This window comes from Nesoenas mayeri (genome assembly GCF_963082525.1).
Source record: "Nesoenas mayeri genome assembly, chromosome: 1".
Taxonomy (NCBI): Eukaryota; Metazoa; Chordata; class Aves; order Columbiformes; family Columbidae; genus Nesoenas; species Nesoenas mayeri.
In genome coordinates this window covers 176647783-176673410 of record NC_137541.1, presented here as the reverse complement: position 1 = coordinate 176673410, position 25628 = coordinate 176647783, and positions in this window count along the sequence as shown.

Below are 25628 nucleotides of genomic sequence, written 5' to 3'. Positions count from 1 at the left end.
GAAGATGGCACCAGACTCCTTTCAGTGGTGGCCAGCGATAGGATGAGGGGCAAGTAGAGGAGGTTCCATCTGAATATGAGGAAAAACTACTCTGAGGGTGACAGAGCACTGGAACAGGCTGCCCAGGGTGGCTGTGGACTCTTCTCTGGCATCATTCAAGACCTGCCTGGACTCATTCCTGTACAATCAACTCTAAGTGAACCTGCTTTAGCAGGGGGGTTGGACTAGATGATCTCCAGAGGTCCCTTCCAACCCCAACCATTCTGTGATTCTGTGAGTGTGAAGATGTTTATTTTCTCAGTTGAGAAGATAAAGAATGAGAGGGAAAAAACACAGACATAAACCATGATCAGTTAGCATTGACAAAGAACATAACCAGAAACAAACCTGGTCTGTCACACTAATTGATGGGCTATCAAGAAACTGTAGGCAAGCCAGGACTTTGCAACTGGTAAAGATGCAAATCTGAAGTTCCAGAACGTTGGAAGAGGATCAGAGAGGCTATGTCAACTAATGAGGCAATGTCAAGAGAAAGGGGGAGCAGGGAAGAACAAAAAGAGGTAGACAGATGGGGTATAAAAGGGGCTGATTGCATGTAAAATGGGTCAGATCAGTACATTTGTCTGGCTGAGCCCTGCTACTGATCACACCAGTCTGTCCTGTCTACTAAAGCCTTTCTTAACAATCTCTTTGTGTAACCTTGCCCTCCATCTGTCAGTGCAGTAAGAATCTGGTGACAGCTATTGGAGAGGGAGTGGGTGTGAGTGAGGTGAGTGAGAGGTGCAATGTCAGTGGCTTGAGCAGGACTGTGGGTCACAGTCCATGTGCCGGGTGTCAGATGATGGGAGCAAGTGTCTGTAACTTCCTCAACAGGGTGTGCATGTGGTGTGCATGAGGATTCATTGGAAAACTCCAAGCTGGACCACCTTCAGGTCTGGTCAGGGGTATCAGGCAGGTGGAGAGTCTATACTGGTATTTGAGGAAACCTGTGAGTGTGAGGTACCTGTTGGACAAGTGCATGAGTGCTGCATGTGGGCATTTAGCTGGACCAGACAGTGAACCAGGGACCTGTGGGGTATTTGAGAGGGAGCAAGATCCCAGCAGGGGTACCACATAGGCAGAGTGCCCATGCTGGTGCTGTGAATGTGCATGTGCTTGTGAACCTATAGAGTGTGGTGTGTGTGCCGCACTAGTGACCTTCTGCCTCTGCCAGCCCAAGAGGAGGAGGGGACATGGCTGCCTGTGCCTGTGTCTGGTACTGAATGTGGGGGCTGCTGGAGGTCGCGTCTTGTCTGTGGCCACCTGTGTGACTGGCCACATCTGTGTCCTCTGTGTGCGTGTCCTCTTGTGTGTGTTTGTGTCTGGGATATGTGCTCAGCTTCACTATTGGTTGAACCTACAAATGGAAAAGCGGTAGCTGTCTTCTTCACCTTGTCTCTGGGTCTCCAGGAGCTGGTCTGGGCTTCAGTAGATGGGCAGGAAGGTCCTGGGCTGGCACTGCTGGAAGATGAGGCTGCTTGTAACATCCCTTAACAGAAGCTGGGTGAATTTTTCATTCTGAATCACAAAACAAGAGAAAAAAAAAAAAAAAGAAATGTTGCATCTAAATTTCAACACACATTTCTTAACTGTAAGCGGAGTTAAAGACCAAACATGGAACTCTGCAGTCACAGGTAGTCAATCTTCAGCAAGATGACTTAACATTTTTACTGAACTGGCTGACCTTTCCTTCCCCCTCTGCTTCCCCTTCCTTTCTGCTGATTCTAGCCCGCAGTTTACTGCCAATCCTTAAGATGAGCTTAGAGTCTTGTTATTTCTCCTAGACTTGGAGCAACTTCTGCGCCAGCATATGTTTTTCTACCCCAAGCTATTTTCCATGCAGTCATCCTGGGACAAGATTTGAGATTGCAAGGAAATTAATCCAGTGTAAGCATCCCCATAAGAAACTAGAAATTTATCTTTGGGCTGAAGAGAGGATATAAATTTTGGCCAACAGTGCATAGCACTCTCTGTCTCCAAGCAGATTCAGATAACATTTTGCCTGCAGCTACACTGCACATGGAAACTGTCCATGAGGAGGCTCAGAGCTCTATAGCAGGACAGTGTGGTATCTTCTATAAACTCCAGGGCATGATCTGGAGTGGTATATTTTCCATGGATTTCTGTGTCCTTTTGGTACTTGATTTGCCCTGAGGCTGCAGCTATGAACATGTAGCCTCTGAGGAGTTGTCAAGCTCTCTGAAATAAGATCTCCACCAGGTGTGTTATCTTAAAAGGGATCATGCTTTGAAGGCTCAGCAAAGCACGCCTACAACTGTGTAAAGTGACTTCACAGTGCCTCTGGTGGACTGCAACTACTTCACAACTTAATTCTTGACTGAGGCCAGAGGGAAGTGGATACAGTTTCCTAGAGGAGAGGAGGATTACTTGCTAAAAGCAAAGTGAGAAACCAATATTGTGACTTCTTCATGTAGCACTGTCATGACAGGACATGATACATGCGAACAAGCCAAAGCATTTTGCAGACACAGCTCTTTCGCAGGGGAGTGATTTAGGGTTCTGCTTGCTGCAGAATGTTTAGATTTCTTAGAGAGAAGCGCGACTTCTGAGTTCGGTGGAAGGTTCACTTTTTTATTTACTGCATGGAGGAAGGAAATATGCCAAGCCGAATGCTGCTTACCTTCTCTCCAGATGCCTGTACCCACTCACAAAGCAAACTTTTAGACGACTTCCCTCCCTGACAACTGTTGACTCCAGGGGCTCTGTCTTGGAACTCTGGAGACAAACTTTCAGGTAACGCCTGTATCCATTGCGGTGCCAACTGTCAGGATTCCTCTTTCCCTGATAACCGTTCACTTCAGAGTCTGTATTTTAGAACTCCAGCAGCAAACTTTCAGATGAGACCTTATCACCATATGCAGAGCAGGCTTTCAGGAGACAAAATTCTCAGAAAATAAAAAATTTAAGGGAGTAGAAGAGCAGAAGGGCTGGCTCAAGCTGGGTACCTCCGCAGAGGTCTGCCCAAGCACAGAAAATACACACTTTTATATCTTTACAGACCAGTATAGGTTGGGAAATTACATATTAGAGAGCAGTGTAGGGGAAAGGGATCTGGGGGTCCTGGTGGACAACAGGATGACCATGAGCCAGCACTGTGCCCTTGTGGACAGGAAGACCAATGGCATCCTGGGGTGTATTAGAAGCGGGGTGGTTAGCAGATCAAGAGAGGTTCTCCTTCCCCTCTACTCTGCCCTGGTGAGACCACATCTGGAATACTGTGTCCAGTTCTGGGCCCCTCAGTTCAAGAAGGACAGGGAACTGCTGGAGAGGGTCCAGCGTAGGGCAACAAAGATGATTAAGGGAGTGGAGCACCTCCCTTATGAGGAAAGGCTGAGAGAGCTGGGTCTCTTTAGTTTGGAGAAGAGGAGACTGAGGGGTGACCTTATTAATGTTTATAAATATATAAAGGGTGAGTGCCATGAGGATGGAGCCAGGCTCTTCTCGGTGGTAAACAATGATAGGACAAGGGGTAATGGGATCAAGCTGGAACACAATAGGTTCCACTTAAATTTGAGAAAAAACTTCTTCTCAGTAAGGGTGACAGAGCACTGGAATAGGCTGCCCAGGGGGGTTGTGGAGTCTCCTTCTCTGGAGACATTCAAGATCCGTCTGGACATGTTCCTGTGCGACCTCACCTAGGCGTTCCTGCTCCAGCAGGGGGATTGGACTAGATGATCTTTTGAGGTCCCTTCCAATCTCAAACATACTGTGATACTGTGATACTGTGATTCACACCAAGATCCAGCCCAATAGCAAAATTTCACCACCAGGTCCTTTGCTCTCCATTGGGCCATTTTTCTGTGACTCCACACGGGGCTTTGTTTTGTTCAGTTGTAGACGTTGGTTTTGGTCCATATCCTTGAAGGTGCCATTTAGTCTGGGTAAATCCTTTCTTCTCAGGGGAGTGCAAAGCAGGCCCCACTTTGCAGATGTCTGTGATGTCTCTGCATTAGCCTTTCATCGTTGTTTTCCCAGTCAGTTCCATTTTCCCAGCAAAATGCAAGCTAGACTTTGTCTTGCAAGCATTTAGTGTAGTCTGCAGTTGCTTTTGGTAAATACGAGCTCAAAATTTTAGCAAATCTAGTCTACCAAGTAACCTGAATCAAAGAGTATATTAAAAATCATACAACTTTATATCACTAAACAATCCCTTACATTTGGTGTGCATCTATTTACGCTAAATGATTAATATTGAACTTAAATTGAGCTCATCCACTGGCCTGTGAGTAGAAAAACCATTGCCATACAGCTCACTTATTTGGCAGAGCTCAAAGTGGACTCATCCAGGCTGTTGTATTTATAGAATGAAGTGACTGACTTGTAGTCAAACTGCATACGGTGGGAAGAGTATATACGAGATTCCCTGCGCCCACAAGCCATTGGTGTTCAGTGTGCCATTCTGTTTCCCTGTGGGTCTCCTGGAAGGAGTTCTTGGCCTGGCTGCGGCTCAGGCTCTCTCCTCCTCTGGAACCTGAACCAGACTGCTGCTGGTTTGCCTGCAGGGAGGTTGAGTGCATCCACCACCAGCTCTACCTTGTAAGAGTGGGAGGGAAGGAAGTCTGCTGTTGAAAAGAGCTTTTTAGATGGTCTGGACAGAATTTTGGAATAAACAGAAGGAATGTACTCACTCAGTGTAGCCTATATAATTGAAGGCAATGAAGTGTTTGATATGATATGTTACCACTCAAAAATAAAGGTACAAAAGAAAACACCTTCTGAAAGTGTTACTGCCTTATTACCTTGATGAAATAGAGCTTTAGTTTGCTTTTTTCCTCTTGTCAGAAAAGGAACTGGAGACCTTGATGGACAAAAAGTTGCTCACGAGCCACCAACGTGACCTGGTGGCAATTAAGTCCAACAGCTTCCTGGCTGCTTTAGGAGGAGTGTTACAGCACGTTGAGGGAGGGGATGCTTCCTCTCTGTTTAGCAGTTGTGAGACAAATCTGGAGGGCTATGTCCAGTTCTGGACTTACAAGAGAGACATGGACTTACAAGACTTTACAAGAGAGACATGGACTTACTGGAGTATGGCCCCACTGGAAAGACAGGTTTTGGAGCACCTGTCATATGAGGAGAGGCTAAGAGAAATCTAGGACTGTTCAGCCCAGAGTAGGCTCAGGGGGAATCCTATCAATGTGTATAAATATCCACTGGGGGGGTGCAGTAAAGAAGGTAGAGCCAAGGTCTTCTCACCAGTGCTCCATGAAAGTACAACAGGTTAATTGGCACAAATTGAAATACAGCAAATTCCCTTAAAACATAACAAAACAACAACAACAAAAAACCCCATATTTTTTTACTGTGGATGTGATTGTATACTGAAGGATGTGCAGTCTCTGTCCTTGGAGATATTCAAACCCCAGCTGTGCCAAGTCCTGTTCAATTTCCTCTAGATAACCTTTCTTTGAGCAGGCAGACTGGACTTGGTGATCTCCAGAAGTGCCCTCCAAGTTCAACTCTTCTGTATTTCTGTGAAACTGCAATGCCTTCATGGCAGCTCTCACCATAGTGGAGTCTATTTTTTTAGTAATCAGTAATTGGTTTCAGACCATCGTATCCAGCTTCTTGGATAAGAGTGATGCCTAACTTTTTTTGCACAACTATTGTTTTTTAACTGGTCTGCCTACAGTTAAAAAAAAATAAATGTGCTGAATCAAGTGTAGGCTAGAGTAGCTTGCAGCTGGAGAGGCCGCTATACAATAATCTGTGAAATATTAATAAGATTTTTTAATACTATGTCCCACAGCTTTTTCATTTGGAAGCCAAGGAAGTTTGGATTGTTAGATTGAGTGGAATCTGGTTAGACCACTGAGCTTCAAGGGTAGTCATCACCAATGCACAATCCAGCTGGGAGCTGACAATAGGGTTTCTTAGGCATCAATATTGTGTCCTGTAATTTTCAGCATCTTCATCCACCCCTGTGGATGAGGGCATGGCATGCATCCTCAGTGAATTTGTGGACCAGACTAAGACAGGGAGAGTGACTGACACATGGAGTGGTAGAGCTTCTTTTCAGAGTGAGACTGAAAAGCCTGAAGGTTGAGCCAACAGACATCTCACAAATTTCAGTGAGAAGAAGGGCAGAGCTCTGCCTCTCAGGTGGAATAATCTTACATACTAGTGGAGGCTGAGGAGTGACTGCTGGATAGCAATTCTGCTGAAAAGGGCTGGGGGCTATGGTGGATACCAGGTCAAACATAAGCAAACATCACACTACTTTCAAATGAAACACACCATGTGCTACTACTCCATATTACAAGAGAGGTGTCTAGCAAAGGTATCATCCCTCTATAGTCAACACTAGGGAGACTGCATTTAGAATATTGTGTCTGGTTTTAGGTCCCCCAATCTCTAGTTGAAGACAAATGTAGAGAAACTGATGAGAATCCACTTGTGGGTTACCAAGACAGTCAGGGGCCTACAGTGTTACTTATTTTATATTGTGAAGACTACTCTAAATCTTGTCTGAGTACATTATATGCATAAGAAAGGCTGAAGGGTTGAAGGCATCCTTCCATTCTGGAAAATTTGTGTTCTTTGTATTGTGGAAGACAAGTGCCAACAGCAGACATTTGTCTTATTGCCTACTTCATGTGTTCTCCTGTCAAAAGAAAGAGACTTAGCTTAGGAGAGGCTCCTTGCTGACAGGCCTTTCTGATTTGCTGAAATTAGTGACATCAGCAAGCAACACAGTTGTGCTCATAAGTTAGAAGTAGAGCCAGAGACCAGGGACAACTGTCCACCCTTCTGTAGTTGCCAAAGATGTTTCCATGAGACAAGTGAATTCTGAATGGTGTGCTGACCTGATGGCCTGGATTGGCAACCACAAAATCACTAGAATGACTTATTTGCTGTTGCATAAATCTACTGAAGTGCAGTTTGGATGGCAAGAACACTCTAGAAAAGACTATTCCCTCCCTGGTAGAGAGGTAACCTGGACCCATAAACTTTTCAATGTGTTCAGATACCAAGAGAAAGAAAAAAAAAAATGCACTATTTTGTCTGGGAAAAAAACCTAAACAAAACTAAACCAAAAGATGAATGAGGCTATTTCATTCTATAAGGTAAACAAGTGAAAAACAAATGGTTTGAGGTAATTGTAGAACAGTTCAAACATTTAACTAACCTTATCCTGGATATTAGAGAATGAAATATAATCCCTTAATTTATCATCAAAATATATAAGCTAGAAATTCAGTGGAGGCTGCTTAAGTATACAGTCTTAGTTTTTTCAAATTTATTCAGTAAAGCTAGCTGACTGGGTACAAATGAGGTAATATCAAAAAACCTTGTCACAAAAGACTTGTGCTTCTTTTTACACAAAAATAATGATGAAAATGAGAGGGTGATAGTGGGATTTTGGTTACATGCAGAGATGAAAAACATATAGCCAGAAAAGATGAGTTTATTTTGAAGTTTGGTGACCAACTGCAACAGGTGACACATAGGTTTGTTTATTCCACTACCTACTGCTCTTTAAATTTTAGTAGACCTTCAGGAACACGACCCTTGTCAGAATCATGCGATAGTCTGACCAGAATGGAAAAAGCTTACTTGGCATACTTTATACATAAGATGACATTTATAACACTGCAGGGAGACAGTAGGCAGTTCAAAGATATAACACAGATTTTCAGAACTCAAATCTGAGCAAGACAAATGTTCCATTTGTAGAGAAAAGAAACTGTAAGTTTTTACCTCTGGTGGGTTATTCTTTGGCTGAAAGTGCGGCTCAATAATCAAGTTTTCTAACAGAGAAGCAAAACCAGAGTCTTCACTGACATCACAGTATCTGTGAGTAATACTTCCTGTCATCTCTGCCTATCTGGAAGAATCTGTACTATCGGCCTGGGCTGAGTTATTCATACTTTTGTCAAGTCCTTTCAACCTGACTGCAGCAGTACAGCATAGCTTGCCATGGATCTGTTAGCATTTAGGAAACCCCAGCGTGCACAGAACAGTATAGTATACCTCCTTAACAACAGTGGCTATTATATCTGACAAGTCTTCTCATACTCGCTTTAGTATCATATTAAATCCAAGTCTCCTTCCTCATTAGGAGGCTTACTAGGAGCTCAAAGCGGTGGACAGAAGTAACTAAATGATTAAGAAATGATCTGTTCAAAAGACTTATTATATTTGTGATTTTCTAATACAAAGCAACTTTCCACAGAAAAAAAAGATACAGATTTTCTACCCTGAGAGTGCTCCCAGCATCCATCTCAGGACAATGGCAAGAACAGTTCCAGAATCTCTGGGCCACTGTTGCATACTTCCTAGTTTAAACACCTTTCTGATGGCTTCACTCTTGGTAACAACCAACTAGCAAGGCATGGGTGTTTGTGAGATTTGAGAACACTGAAACAAGTGTTTCATTGCACATAATTCCTCTTCACAAGAAGAATATAAGAGAAAAAATACAGCAGAGATGTTTGTTACCTTACCTCACACATTTCTCAAAAACTGTGATGAACACTGTACAACAACCTACATCAAAGAGATTTAAATTGGATTTTAATATGAAATGTAACACTTGCTATAACATCACAATCTTTTAATAGTTCCAAGCCTGGATTTTCTCAAAGAGAAAAATAAGTTTTCGAGATTTTTTTATTAGAAAAAGCCTTGAAGAACAAACTTTGCTTCTCATGCAAAACAATAACTGCATAATCTAACAATTTAGTAAAGTATATTTAGAATAATATTGAGTTAAACCTCTGGAAAAATTTCACTGCAATAATGAAAACTGAAAGAATTTCTAAGTTTTTAAAGGGCATTTTTGTTCCATAGCAGAGGTCATTTATGTTGACAGAAATGACTAATAAAAGCATTAATAGAGCTGATTTTTTGTATCACTAAAACTGGTTTGCAAGATTTCTCCGGAAAGTAGTGTTTCCATTTCCTTACAATCAATCTTGTTAAAATAATCACAACTTATATAGAAAAGCTAGCAATCTGTGAAAATAAAAGACAGAGCTCGCTACTTACTTCAAAAGAGTTACATAGACATATTTACAAGAAAGAGTAGGAATAAAAGAGCTTGCTATGCTAGGTTCCTGTTTGCCAGGCTACATATATCATTATAGATGACACTGATTCATTTTGTAGTAGCTGCAATGAAGTTTACTATTTAACTGTAAAACGAAAATAAAACTTAGAAATATCAATGGATACAGAATATTTAATACAGGGTGATTTTTAGTGAATCTTTAGAAATCTGATTCTTTCAATTTTTGTCTTTACATTCCATGAATTGGGGAGCTGCTTTTATTTTATTTTATTTTATTTATTTATTATTTTTTTTTTTACTTTTCTCCCTGTTTTCCCTCCACCTCTCCCACCTCTCCATTCCAGAAGGACAAGTGGCTTTTGTGTCAGGATGAATTTTAGATAAGATGTAGGTCCTTGAACAATTTGATGACAAGTGAACTTTAGATCAATTTGATGACAAGATATCTCTTCAAGAGAAAGGAGACAGAGAAAGGAGAGGAAAGTCTGGAAATATGTTATTAAAGCTTTTGATGGATCAAAGCCACTGCAATAAAGAGACTGGTATAAATGGCTGCAGAGTAGAATGAATTTATACCTGCAGCAACATTGACAGTGTTTTGAGAGGAAAATGAAGAAAAATGCTTCAGCTAAAACATTGTTTTTGAATACCTTGCAAATACTTGCTATGAGATGTTGCTATTACTACTTAATACTTGGGTCAAACATTTAGTATCAGAGGTCCTCATTACAGAAATCACTGATTATGTCCTGTCATACAACTGTATTATGGAAGATGCAATGTACAGTGTGATTTTCATTACCTGAAAGTTAACAAAATTATTACACAGAGAAAATGTGCCTATTATCTTTGAAGACAACCTCAGGCCAGCCTGAACTGATACTGAAGAGGAATAAACCCGATTTCTCAACATCACTGGTTTTGTCACTTGCCTAGACTAAATTGTCTTTAGGCATAGCAAGAATAAAATTGCTGCATAGAAAAGCTGAATAGTGGAGCAACCTAAATACTGTGTTTGTGTTGACTGTATTTTTTTATACTGAAGTCCTGTAAGATCAGTCTGGTCATAGCTGAACTAGTAGAAATAGCAGGGGGAAATGATTTTAAACTGAAAGAGGGGAGATTCAGACCAGGTATAAGGAAGAAATTTTTTGAGGGTGGACAAACACTGGCACAGGTTTCCCAGAGATGTGGTAGATGCCCCATCCCTGGAAATATTCAAGGCCAGGCTGGATAGGGCTCTGAGCAACCAGATGTCCCTGCTCATTGCAGGGAGATTGGACTAGATGACCTTTGAATGTCCCTTACAGCTAAAAGTATTCTAGGATTCTCGGATCATTTTTATTAACCCTGTTCCATTGCAGAGCTCACACTGTGTGGAGGGCTTCAGTGTTCAGATTCAGATGATTCTCCTATTTGATAAACAAACACTTGAGTATTTTTATCCTCACACTGCCATCACTGCAGTGTATATTAAAAGCTTTTGATTTTTATTTGACCTGTTTCTCTTCCTGTAATTTGTGATGGTAACTTCTACCTTACAAATAATACAGTGCTCAGTATTTTGGAATACTTTGGATCATAAATGTTATACTTTGCTGGTTATTATTTTATTATTAATATATTTACTTTTTATTAATTGACATAAGCTAGGAAATTTACATTGATTACACACTTAATTGAGCACCATGCGATCCCTTGATATCAGCTGACTGTATCCCTACTGGGTGGAATTTATGTTAATCTTATCTCAATTAAGCAATCGTCATTATCATTAGATTAAACTAGTGTCTTGTGAGAAGTCTCATTAAATTTTCCTTCCCTATCTGAGTGTATTCACATTAACGGGAATATATTTTACTATGAAAAATAATCAGGGAGGATTCTGGCTTTATTTTTACCATAAGAAGAAGAAAGGTATTTGTTGTTAGGCCAGATGATAATGAAGCAGCATCCAAGAAATATCACACATAAAGATCTTCCAGAAAATCCATCCTGTGACTCAGAGTTGCAGAGAAACATCTGTTTCTTCTTCCTTCAGGGAACAAGTATGCAAAAAGATAAAGGCTCTCCTGGATTATGGAAAGAAGCTATTGTTAGACAGGCGCTATCCCTTTGCATAGGAAAGAGCAAGCTCAGAGAGAAACGACAATTGCTAGACATGCAATCTCCATGCTGGGATGTTGCAACTTTGCACTCCAACATATCGGTGTGCTGTACGGTAAAAGTCATCAGCCCAAAGTTTATAGCAAGCCCCTTGCCCTCTTTGTTCAGGACATGCTGGGTGTACTGCAGAAACACCTCCTTATCTGAGCCTGTGTCCCAGAATGCTTCAGTGTGTGATACTGAGGTTTCTGAACTGAGTACACATAGACATTCCTCTTCCAGGTGAGGGAACTTCTTCACTCAGGAGCTACTAGTGGGTTACTTCCTCCTCCTGTACTCTTCATGACCCACAGTGCCTTGAGTTCCTTTCTGCTCATGGTCAAGGCTGTGATATAAGGGGCCAACAGAGTCCCTGCACACACTGTTGGCAATTTAGGTGCTTTGTTTGTGAATAGGAAACAAGATCTGAGATCATTATAGGAAGCAGAAAAGACTAAAATTGGCTTCTTGTTGTGAGATCACACGGACCACAGGGATGCATACTCGCTTCAGCCCTATGGCATGGAAGACCTGGAAAGGATGAAGTGAGTGTCCTTGGGAAGAAAGGATAGTACTTTTTCAACCCTGATCAAGTAGTGGTCACACTGACTCTTTGGCGATGGTAAGCAAGAGGCAGGATTTCAGATCTGTGCTTCACAGTGTTTCGTTTTGGGAAGATCTCACTTAAATTCAAACAGAGTTCACTGAGTTTGGGTCAGCCTTCTCAGAATGTCCTGGTATATTTTGGCCCGGAGTAAGACCTAAACCTTTTTCAGGGACTGGTTAGAGACACTGGGGTCCCGCGCTTCTCTCAAGGGGATAGTCCTCCAAAAGCAAACTAAGGAGTTATGTGAAATTTTAGACACAGAATTCCTCTTTAAGATCTAGCCTTTCATCTTAAACACACCCACAAACAACCAACAACAAACCCATTATAATACAATAATTTATAGATTCATGTTGAGTTTGATCAGATATCAGAATTTGTGTGTCACAAGGAATGGCTATTTTTTGGCAGTAATATTAATTTAAAATTAAAAGAACATAATGTTACAATGAGGGAAGTACTTTTCTCCTTTATTTTCCTTTTGTATTTTCCTTTCCCTTTTGTATTTTCCTTTCCCTTTTGTATTTTCCTTTTCTGTTTTAAATAGCAAAAAATAACATGTAACCAGCACTAAACTACAATGTGACCTGTTTTTCACCAAAATCCTGGGGATCAGCAAGGCAGCTTAGATAACTGAGCTTTTGGATTGCTAGAGGGAGTGTTCATTTATATACTGTCTTTTTTTTTGGGCCAGAAGAAATCTTAAGTGGCTAAAATTTAGATAATCAAGGTTGGCAAATGTTACTAAATTACTTGCATCTGCCAGATATCTTTGGAAGATAAAGCCTTATATTATCATCAGTACTCAGGTATGCTTTGCAGCCTCATTACTGTCAAAATGACTGAACTATAGTAAATATGTGGCTTATTTGCTAATGTTCTCAAAGCGTAGAGCAGAACAATTAAAATCCTATATTCTCACACCCTTCAAAAATGTAGTGAATGTACTCAATTTTTAGCACAGCCAACTTTATCTGAATTTATTATAAGGGGTAGCTCATGCTATATTTTTCTGTTTTTCTTTGGCTTATTGAAAAATAAGAGTTATAAATAATTTTTATGAAGCATGCAATAACCTATAGGCATCATTTAATTTCCTTCTCACAGAGTCACTGCAACTGCTTTCTCCACTTTGGCAGCCTTTCCTTTAATTTGTAATCAATTACACTGATTAAATGCACCTTCACTGTTTCTCACCTGAGCCTGAAAAAAGTGTTTGATAACACACATTTGTAGCAGAACTTTATTTTTGGTAATTCTCAATATTGTTTCAGACTTCTAGATTTATCACATTGAAATAAGAATTGTCTTTTAAGGGCAGTTCTAGTTCTAGTTCTAGTTCACAGGTGACTGCTACAATATTTTAATGTACAGTTTTGGCAATGCTCTTGAGTCCAAAGGATTCTAGTCTCTGTAGCACATGAACTCAGTTCCTACCCAATGAATAAGATGTCAGACAAAAATGCAAGGAGGCCTGTGTGGATGAAAAAATAGCTCCTAGCCAACTTAATCACAAAAAGGAAGCATGCACAGGCTAGAAGCAATGATGGGTACCCTGGGAGGAATACAGAAAAAATGTCCGAGCATCCAGAGATGAAGTTAGGAAAGCTAAAGCCCAAATGGAACTGAATGTGGCCAAGGATGTCAAGACCATGAGAGGGGCTTATAGAAGTATACAGGTGACAAAAAGAGGACTAGGGAAAATGTGGGCTCATTGCTCAACAAGATGAGTGACGTGGTTATATAGGACATGGAAAAGGCAGAGGTACTGAATGCTGCCTTTGCCTCAGCCTTTACTAGCAAGACAGGCCCCCAGAGGTCCCAGGTCCCAGGGACCAGAGGGAAAGTGTGGAGCAAAGAAGATGGTGCTTGGAAGATCCTTCTTGGTGGAAGAAGATCAGGTCAGGCAATACTTAAGCAAATTGGACATAAATAAGTCCATGGGCCTTGATGAGATGCACCCATGGGTGCTGAGGGAACTAGCAAATGTCATTGCAAGGCCACTGCCAATAATCTTTGATTGATCATGGTGACTAGAGGTGCCTGAGTACTGGAGGAAAGCAAACCTAAGTCCTATTCTCAGAAAGGGCAAGAAGGAGGACCCAGGGAATTACAGACCAGTCAGACACATTAAAGACAAGAAAATCTTCAGCAGTAGTCAGCGTGGCTTCACCAAGAGGAAATTATGTTTAATAAACTTGATTAATTTATATGAGGTCCTGGTAGACAAGAGGAGAGCAGAACATATTTTCTACCTAGACTTCAGAAAAGCCTTTGACACTAAGGTCCTCAGAGAAAAGCTACGTGTAGCTCTTTGCACTACAATATATATTTTTTTTTTCCTCCGGAGATACAATTTGAGAAAATGACATGTTTACTTAGTTGTATTTTTGCATGATAGGATGAATAAAACACAAATACGTGAGGTATGTTCTCAGCAATGTACGGAGCTAGCTGTTACAGGCATCTTAGGCATTTTTTCATCAGACTACAAACTGAAGAGACCTTGAGGGTGTGTTATCTACTGCAATGGCTGAGGGTGGACCTCAAGTGAAATATTTGTTTCTCTATCTTAGAAATTAATCATGGTAGTTTAAGCAACCAGATCAAGAAGAAAACATGCTGTTGGACTGTGACTGAAAGCTGCAAAGCTATAATTTTAAAAAGTGAGAAAGGAACACAAATGGTTCTCAGATCTACTTTGCTGCTTAGTGAAAGAATTGGAATTGGGAAAGTAGAGTGCCATTTATTATTCTCTGAAGATCCCTGGTTCTGTTCCTTTGCAATAAAAGACCCTCATGGTGATCATCTTCAGACACGAACAGAATTCCTAGATGAGTTAGATTAAATGAATCTTATGATTATATCCAAAAGAACTACCCACACTGTCTGTTCTCTCTTGCTTCCTGAAACTGCTGCAATTTTACTGTGCTGCCAAGGTCTTTTCATTGTGTGTTGAAGTCATGGGCACACAGTTATTCTCCAAAGCTCTGTTGTTAGCTTTCCACAGCTAGTAGTATGATAAATATGTACTAAACATCCTATGAATTATTTTCTCACATTATTGGGACTAAATATCCATTTCACTGCATATCTACATAGCTGTACATAACATTTTTGCTGGATTTGAAATCTCAATTGAAAAATACCTATATATGTGTTTCTTTCAAGGTCTGCTGGAGTTTTTTTAATTACCATTTCTGGGAAAAAAAAAAAAAATACCTCTTGGGCAAATGGTTGTGGAAGAGTCCAACTGTTAATTATCAGTAACTGGATAAAAATATGAAAGCTAAAATTGTAGAGTAAGAAGCTCCTCTAAACAGTTTCTGTTTCAATGGAAGCTGGAGTGGTCTTAACTGCTGCCTCTTATCTTTCTTTGTATTCACTTTCTTTGTTTTTTTATAAAGCCTATACGTAAACTCAACTTAGCTTTAAAGCTTTAATGAAAACAGTACCCAGAGCTTTAGCGAAAAACAGTCTTCACTGATGATGATCCTTGGGAAAACAGAAATGCTTGACATCTCAGTACTTAAAAACAATATAAAATGTTAATAGTGTGGTTTTAACTGATATAAGAAAGCAAGGAAAACAATTCATAATTTCATCTTTATTCCTTGTTCAAAGATGTGGAGCAAAGAGCAGTGGGATTTACAGATCTATGCAAATATCTAAAGAAGCTGAAAGTATTTATTCTTTGCAGTTATTCTTCTGCAACTCTAGTCTCCTAAACACCTATTATTCTATCCCTTTACATTCAGTTTATGGAAGGTGAGACTGAGGACAGAAGAAGCATGCTTAAGGTTACAATAAAATAATGATGCATCACAGTCCCAGAAACTTGCCTTTGTAAATGGATCCATTTCTCAGCTAAAACTGGGTAAACAGGAAAAATTAATTTAATTTTTTTAGTATCTTATTGAAAGATCAAAAGAAAAATAAAACAAACATGTCCATAACTGAAGTAGCATATTGGATTGTATTGAATCATACCATACACACTCAGATCTGAAGTATACTGCAGGCATTTATTTCTGTGAAAGGGAATCTATTTATTTCTACAAAAGGGAATAATATTTACTTTACATTTGGTGAAGGTTAATCCTTCTAGTCAACAATTGTTTTTATATTTTTCATATTACTTCATTTCTTTCTGGAGTTTCATCAATTATACCTTGCTTTCTTTAGTTAATACAATAAAACAGTCTGGAGTTTGTTCTTAGGTGCTCTTTGCATTTGGACTCAGTAATATACAACAAAATAAACATGAAGAATAGCAATTTGTCAGGCACATAAAATACAGTTCTTAATAAAATCAAAATCAATAAATTATCATATGTTTGGTCAGTGTCTTTCTGTAAATATAGATCTTGCATAAAATCCTGTCTCTGCTGAAGTTGTTCACAATTTAATGTTATAACTTCAAAATAATCTGGTTCTGAGCTTATAGGAACTAATGCTGACCTGTAGGGAGGGTTTGGGATGGGAGATCTGGGAATCTTGTTTGAGTTCTTATAGTGTAACTGATCTTATGGAGAATGTGCACTTATGTATCACCTTTTTTGCTTTTTCTTTGCAAAAGACACTGTCTTTTGTTTCAGTGTTTTCATGCTTCTACTCCCACTGAATGTTTGTGTAACAGATAATATATGCTGTTCTTTGGAAACAAAATATTTCATTCCCTGCAGCTATTAACAATTTACTTTTCTCAGAGTCAGAATACAAACATTCTACTTCTGGTTTTCTTCACCTCACATCATCTCGACAGTCCTTTACTCTGCTGGGAAGACATGTTGAAGATAGGTGAAAACAGATCAAAGTATCCTTGCTACAACAGCTCAGTTCTGTGCTGATCTGCCTGATGTAGTTGTGTAGCTTGAATATCAGTCTTTTAGAGACTGGCTGTGGGACCCATAGCACTGAAAGTTATAGACTGAAGGCAAAGGCCACTATTTTTCTCACACAACCAGACAACCTCCCCGTCTCCTTCATCTTTGAATAACGTCCATGAGCACAAATATACAATTAAATACTTCAAAACCATTTGTGCACTTTTTCTCTAGTTCAGGTTCATTTCTCATACACTAGAGCAAAATGTGACAGATGAAAATATGTTCATCTGCTTTAACTAAATTACATTTCAATTAATAAACTCACACATTGATTAACTTCAGTGCCTCCTTCCAGTTCCTGTAAGAGCATCCTTATCAAATAAACACACAATTATTAGAATTTATTTTCATGTCTGAAAACATTTTAGTGCAAATAGCTGGGGATTTTTCCAAGCCTTCAAGGTCTAGTACCATACAGAAGAAGAGAGATCACAGAATCACAGAAAGGTTTGGGTTGGAATGGCCCTATGCAGAGTATTTAGTCCAGCTCCCTTGTTAAATCAGGTTCACCCAGAGTAGGTTGCACAGGACTGTGTCCAGGTGGGTTTTGAATATCCCCAGAGAAGAAGACTTCACAACATCTCTGTTCCAGTGCTCTGTCACCCTCAAAGTAATTAAGTTTCTCCTCATATTCAGATGGAACTTCCTGTATTTCAGTTTGTGCTAGTTGCCACTTAACCTGTCACTGGGCAATACTGAAAAGACTCTTGTCCAGTCCTCTTGACACTCGCCCTTAAGATATTTAGAAGCATTGATATGATCCCCTCTCAATCTTCTCAAGGCTAAGCAAACCCAGCTCATTCAGATTTATCTCATAGGAAAGATGCTCCAATCCCCTATTCATCTTCGTAGCCTGCTGCTGGATTCTCTCCAGTAGTTCTTTTTCTTTCCTGAACTGAGGAGCCCAGAATTGGACACAGTACTGCAGATGCAGCCTCATCAGGGCAGACTAGAGCAGCAGAATAACCTCCCTTGACCTGCTGCCCACAGTCTTCCTAGTGTACCTTAGGATAACATTGGCCTTGGCCACAAAGGCACTTTGCTGCCTCATGGTCAACCTGTTTTCCAACAGGACTCCCAGGTCCTTCTCCACAGTGCTGCTTTCCAGCAGGTCAGCCACTAACCTGTACTGGTGCATGGACTTATTCCTTGACAGGTGCAGGACCCTACACTTGCCTTGTTGAACTTGATTAGGTTACTCTTCACCAAACTCTCCAGCCTGGTCAGGTCTCACTGAATGTCAGTACAGCCTTCTGGTCTATCAGCCATTCCTCCCAGTTTTGTATCATCAGCAAACTTGCTTAGGGTATGTTCTGTCACTTCATCCAATGAATAGGTTGAACAATACTTGACCTGGTACTGACCCCTGGGGAATGCCGCTGGCTACAGGGCAACAACTAGGCTCTACACTGCTGATCACAATGCTCTGAGCTTTGCCATTGAGCCAGTTTTCTGTCCATCTCACTGTCCACCCATCTAATCCACACTTCCTGAGCTTACCTATAAGGATGTTTTGGGAGACAGCATCAAAAGCCTTGCTGAAGTCAAGGTAGGCAACATTCACTGCTCTCCCCTCATTTAGCCAGCCAGTCATGCCATCATAGAAGGCTGTCAGAGTGGTTCAAAAACAGTTTCCCCCTCATTAATCAATTTGATTACTCCTGATGCCCTTCTTTTCCTCCACATGTTTGGAGCTTTTCCATCACCTTTCCAGGGATGGTGGTGAGACCAGCTGACGTGTAGCTTCCTGGATCCTTCTTCTTGCCTTTTTTGAAGACTGGAGTGACAACGGCCTTCCTCCAGTCCTCAGGCACCTCTGCTGGTCTCCATGATCTTTCAAAGATGATGGAAAGGCCATTTGATACATTTTTACATGTTTTTGATTGAGTTAAAAAATAACCCAAAACCCCAAACCTGTTCAAAAATCTGTAATACAATTAAAAAAAAATAAAGTGACTAGTGAATGTATTTCAAAGAAAAAGTGACATCAACATATTTTTCCCATTTATTTCACAAGAAAGCTTGGAAAGCATAAAGTGGCTGTATCATTTGAAAGTCATTCACATCCTTAAAAAAGGCATGAATCACAGAATTTCATTTACAAAGTCTGCAAATCCTGTCATTCTTTTACTTTATACCAGATAATCCTATCCCCAGATACATAATTCTGCTTACAGTACATTTTGATTAAATAATTGAGAAAGAAATTTAACCAACACAGCAGATTCATTTACTTTCCTAATTTAATCACCTTTTACCTTTAGCCTAAACTCAGTTTTTGCTGAAGATCAGATCAATAGAGAGTAAATTTTAAAATCATTAAAAGTTTTAAAATGAAATAAGATGAAAGAAATAGTCATAGACTATCTCATTATCAATTCCTATCACATTTTTTGCAGAGAGACAAGCACATTACTATAATATCTCTGTCTTACAATTTGTTACATTTGGAGGTACCTTAGAAACTAAATAAGATTCTTTTCAAATGACGAGTTTTATTACGATGAACTAATTTGGACTCAATCACCTTTGACTCATAAGTATTTAATACCATAATAGCTATTTCAGCACTGCTTCTCAAGACATCTTGTCAGATGCTGCAAGAACCTGAAATAATATATTTAAACACATTTATTAACATATTTAAACACATTTATTAAGGAAACACATTTATTAAGGAAAATAATTACAGTTATTTCTGTAAATTACCAGGAAGAAAACCATATAGCATGACCTGTAGGTTTGGAAAAAAGCCTAGCAACCATGCTGATTACAAAATGCAAGAGTAATTGATAAGGCACATTTCTGATTTATGATTACAGCAATTATAAAATACTTTATTTATAATCCACTCAGCTTCTGTAGAACCCTGTTTATTAATGGAGGGTATGCTGCATTACTACAAGGTCTTCTATCCAAATGATTTATGTGGTGGGACTTCTTGTGCCAACACAGTGAAAGAGCAAAGAGATAGTATAAGAATTGAAAAGAGATCCAAGTAATTCTTTGAATTTGAACTCAGTGGCAGTATTTTCTGAGTGGAAACCCTGGTATTTGGCCTTAAGCTTTCTAAAATACGAGCAAAATAGCAAAAGTTTTAGTTGCAGGTATATTTAACTCATGCACTTCCATTTGGTTTGCTTTATTACTTCGTTATTTGGATATTTTTTAGGTATTAATTTAAATGAAAGTAGTCTATATCATCACTGAAGCAACTCAGGTTATAAGAAGATAGTGGACTTCACTGAACAGTTTCTGTATTGGAGAATTCAGATGTCTGGATTAGAGGTTTTTAGACTATGTTAAATGAAGAATGCTTGTGCTGTGTACAAATGAAACGTAATTCATTTGAATATTTTTTTTCTTGACTTCAGGCTGAAGATTTGTGGACCATAGCATTGACTACCTTGCTAAAAAAACCTCTGATTTTTTAGAAGTCAGACACTGCAGTACCTAACTTGATGAAACGGAATGCAGAATGTAATCTGGAAAAAACAAAACAAAACAAAACAAAACAACCAACCAACCAACTCATTAATAGCCCAGGAAAGGATCAAATGAACCAGATTGGTGAAAAATTAGTTGCCAGCTCAGAAATGCATTACATTTGGCTTTTGTAATGCAATTCACTTGCTTAAACATGTCATGTGTCATTTGTTACTACCTAGGATTTCACACTTAAGCAGGCCTGTCCCTATAGGTACCTTGTCACATCCGTCTGTTCTGTTTACATGTCTTGGGCATCCTAAAGCAAAAATATGGATGTATTGAACTGAATCCAATGGAAGATCACTAAGATGTTTGAGACCTAAAACACATCATGTAGAGGTAGTGACTCTGAGGACTGGGTTTAATCTAGAAGACAGAGAGTATCTTACTGTGGCCTTCGAGTACCTTATGGAAGGATGTAGAGAATATATAGCCAGACTCTTTTGGGATGTACACAGTGATAGATAAAAGGCACAAGTACCATTTACAAAGAGGGAAATTCTGATTCTATATTAGGAAAACAGTGTTCAGCATGAGGACAGTAAAAAAACTGGAACTAGTTGTCCAGAGCAGTACTGCAGTCTCCACATGTGAAGATACTAAAAATTCAACTCAAATAGAATAATTTGAACAATGTTGAACCAGATCACTCCCATAGGTCCCTTCCAATCCAAATTACTCTATGGCTCTATGTTTGTACTAAGTTTCCAGAGTAGGCAATTGTGTGTCATGATTTGCTTAACATGCTTCAGGCATCTACAATAAGAATCAGTCCCTAAAAACAATAATTAACCTGTACTGTTTATAAAGAATTACAAACATATATGCAGCCTGTTAAAATTTGCTCATATTAATTCTACTGGTAGAATAAGCATGACCATTGTAAAACAACAGAGAACCTGGAAATAATGGACTTCAAGGGTATTAATCTATCTTTTGGGGATCAATATCCCAGATGGTCTTCTGTCAGTTTTTCTTTCCAAATGCTAACAGGGATCCTTCTTCAGTTGTAAAAGCTGATCAAAAAGCAGCAACATTTTTCACTCACTAAATTAGCTATTATAATTGCCATCATGCATATGAAAGGTGGTTGCTTCATATACTCAACCAAATGAGTTTCTAACCTTGAAAAATGCACAGTCTACTAGGCAACAGGCATAAAAACCCTCTCACTGACCTGGTGACATCAAGGCTGCACTGTCTACTTTTGACCTTGTAACACAGTAAGATTTTTGAATCCAGCTAGATTCAGAGGCAACCATCTACTCTGATCCCTTTCACAAAGTTTATGAGATTGCTTAAAAGAACCTGAGAATCTACTCCCAAACTGAAAACTGGTTTTGAATTTCACTTCCAGTATGTGAAAAATTCTTGCAATTTTTCCAACAGTAAAAAATGTGTTCTTGATTTTCTGTTCATCTTGTATGACTATAGCTCTTTCCCTTACCTGGTATTTTCCCCAGTAGATTTACAGAGCAATCATACTCCCTTTTGTTCTTAATTTTATTGTAATAAACAAGCTATGCTCTTTTGTCTGCTAGTCGTAGGGTACTAAGATGCATTAACATTCCCAAGGTCTTCTTGATAAACATTCTTTTACAGGCATTAAATCTCACCTAATCTTTCTTAAGCAGAGGTGACCAAAACTGTGTACGGTATTATACAGAAAGGTTAATGAATGCCTTATTTCATATCTGTCTTTATTGGAATACTTTCTAGGTCATATTTGCCTTTTTTGTGCCTGCACTGCATTTTCCTAATCACTTGACTATTTGTCTTCTCTTTAATATTCAAATTAGATGTCCTCAGCACTTAGCAGATGATCATACTATTAATCCTAAATGCATGACTGAAATTTTATTTTACTCTGTTTTGCTTTTTTGCCCGCCTCGCCTCGCCTCGCCTCCCCTCCCCTCCCCTCCCCCCTCCCCTCCCCTCCCCTCCCCTCCCCTCCCCTCCCCTCCCCTCCCCTCCCCTCTCCTCTCCTCTCCTCTCCTCTCCTCTCCTCTCCTCTCCTCTCCTCTCCTCTCCTTTCCTCTCCTCTCCTCTCCTCTCCTCTCCTCTCCTCTCCTCTCCTCTCCTCTCCTCTCCTCTCCTCTCCTCTCTTCTCCATCTCCTCTCCCATTCTGCCCTGTTGTACTCTATCTTATCCTGTCCTATTCCACCCTTCCTTTCCTTATTCTTAAGGTTATTTAATGCTTCCTGTACAATAGTATGCTTTGCCTCTGATAAGAAGATGTTTCACAAATTTCTGTTGCTAGCTATGTCCAGTGATCTGATTTCTTGAAAAAATATCATTAAAGAAAATTTTAAATAGTAAATACATTTATTTTTCAAAGTGCTCCTTAAGGTTTTGTTACAGTAACCTTCATTTTCCACCTCTCAATTCTACCTATGAATTGCTGTCTTCTCAAGTTCAGTGAGTAATTTCTCCTGTGTCAACATGTCATCTGCTTCACTGAAGTCCAGACATGTTTCATCTACTATATTTCACTTCTCTGAAAAATAGGTGTCAAAGAAAGATATACAGCTCACATGATTTATCCCTAGTACCATTTGCCTTCATGTCTCCAATTATTCTTTCCTTCTAAATACCTTCTAAAAGTTTACATACTTTTAAGGCCTGTTTTGTTACTGTCCAGATCATCTGTTTTTATTAACTGTGTATGCTGTTCTTTGATTACCCAGAACTACCTCTAACTTGACGTATTGACTGAAAAAGTTGCCATTACACCTGCAATTTCATTCTTGACTACATTATTTTTTTTTATTTTACTGTCGTTTCAGACATGAATCTTTCCATTGTCTACTTTTATCTTCTCTTTGATACTACATTCAAAATTTTTGTCCATACTGAAAAGTAAAAATTTCATTGGATTTTTGAAACATCAACAAATAATTTCTCTATTTCTCTATTTTGCACCTCAATGTTTAAATGTGTTTTTCTTTCATTTTCTTGTTTCTTGTTATTCTATTTCCTGAGCAGAAGACTGGAAGTTATTATTCCTAAAACATGCTGTGTATCATTTGCATGAACTAGAGGTGGAACAGGAATAACTTTCAGAATGAGTCAGACCCTGTGTTTAAAAGTAAATATGCAAACAGAGAAGTCAATTTTAAAGTCAGAAATGCTGTATCATGGTGAGATCATTGGGTGTTGATTTCATTTTTTAAATTATTTTTTATATTAAGATTTTTTTAAATTAAAAATAATGAATTTGTTATTTTTGGTGACCACCGTCTTCATCTATTGTCACTTTAATTCAGAACAAGTCAAAACAGAGTGATTAATCTTCATTAGTGAGTAATTTATTTTTTTTTTCTTTTTAAATTCTCATTTTTTTAACTGTTTGGAAAAGTGTAATGACTTCCTATGCAGGGTAATCAGATACTATGAACAGCCAGTCAGATTGGCTTTATCTGCTCTAGTAACTCAAGAAATACTTAAACAGTCACAGAATCACAGTGTTTCAGAATTATAGAATGGCTGAGGTTGGAAGGTACCTCTTCAGATCATCTAGGCCAATGTTCCCTCAGAGCAAGGTAGAGCTTCTCAGCCCCATGTCCAACCAGGTTTTGAATGTCTCTGTAGACAGACACTCCACAACTTCTCTGGACAGTCTGTTCCAGCATTTGAACACTCCCAGAGTTAAAAAGAAAAAGGCTGAGGCAAGGGTGCCATTGACTAACTCAGCTCTGTCCATATTCTTTGCCACCCCAACTCCTAACCTATTCATCAGAGGATTCACATTTTCCATAGTCTTCTGTTTGCTGCTGATATATTTGTAGAGGCCCTTTTTGCTGCCTTTCACATCCTTTACCAGATTCAACTCCGGGTGCATTTTGGCTTTCTTATGTTTACTCCTTCATGCTTGGACAATGTCACTGTATTCCTCACAGGTCACTTGGCCCTGCTTCCTCCTCTTGTATGTTTAATTTCTACATATGAGTTTTGTCAGGATCTCTTTGTCCACTCTTGCTTTAGTTCCTAGGGAGGTGATTCTTGATCCTTCCAGAACCTAAGTCCCAATAATCTATGCTGGAAACCAGCAGACTGGTCCTGTGTTGAACATTTCCTCAGCACCTATCATGTGCTAGTACAGGTCACAGAGAGTTTGCATGCTGCTATCTTGTCTGGTGGGATAAAATATATGTAACAGGTTTTAGGCCAATTCACACTGCTTGGCCTCTGTGCCATGGAACTGTTCCAGGTACATTCAGCTTGCAGTAATTGACATAACAATGACATTTGAATCTTCTGCTTTTCATCTTTCTGGATTGTTGTCTTCAGCCCTGTATTTCTGCACTACTGCTCACTTTTCATTTAACTCTTAGAAATCCATTGATGATTCATTTGACAGATCTCATAAACCAAAGGCATGCTTCTAACTGGACACATGGACTATGACTATACTGATAATTAAAGAAAAATATGGGTTGATTATATCACTTCCTCTCTAAAGGTACCTGGTAGAGGGTGACTGATAACTATGGTGCCTAAGGCTGACTACTTCTACAACACAGAAGCTGCACCCATGCTACATCACAGTCAGTTCTCCTGGCCCTACATAGCTCCTTATCCTTATCAGAATCACAGAATCATAGATTCATGGAATCATAGAATGTCCTGAGCTGGAAGGGACTCACAAGAATCATCAAGTCCAACTCCTATGCCTGCATATGACAACTCCACAGTTCATACCCTCTGTCTGAGGGTGTTGTCTCTTCTTGAATACTGACAGGTTTGGGACTGTGACTATCTCCCTGGGGAGCCTGTTCCAGTGCTCCACTGGCCTCTGGGTGAAGAACGTTTTCCTGATGTCCAACTTAAACCTTCCCTGGCACATCTTCCTGACATTCCCTCAGGTTTTGTGATGAGGTCTCCCCTCAGTCTCCTCCAGGCTGAGCAAACCCAGTGACTTTAACTGATCCTTATGTGCCTTCCCCTCCAAACCCTTCACCAGCTTTGTGGTGATCATATGGTTATCAGTTTCTGTGCATTTTCAGCTGAATATGTTTGAAACAATTTGGTGGAAGTTGCATGAGAGAAAGAAGTGATCCTTGAGGGTGAAAAGCCCTAGGTGGTAAAGGACTGTTCAGAGTCAAAGTAGCCAAATTGTGCAGAACAATTCTGGTTTTTTTTGGTGTGGTGTCCAAAGTAATAATTCAGATGTCTGTTCAGGCATTGTCCTAGACAGTGCTAACTGGAGTAGTCTAAATAAATAGTGCAAGTGGACTACCAAGAGCTCAGTTTGGGAATTTGCTTCCTGTTCTCTGTTTCTCATTAGTTTCAAAATACTAATGGAATTCCAGATGAATACATAGAGGTTATTTGCCATCTGTAGTCAGCTTAATATTAGTCAATATTACTCTTAAGTCTTCCTCCTGGCTGTGAAGTCTAAGCCTAATAGTGGAAAGCTCCTGGAAT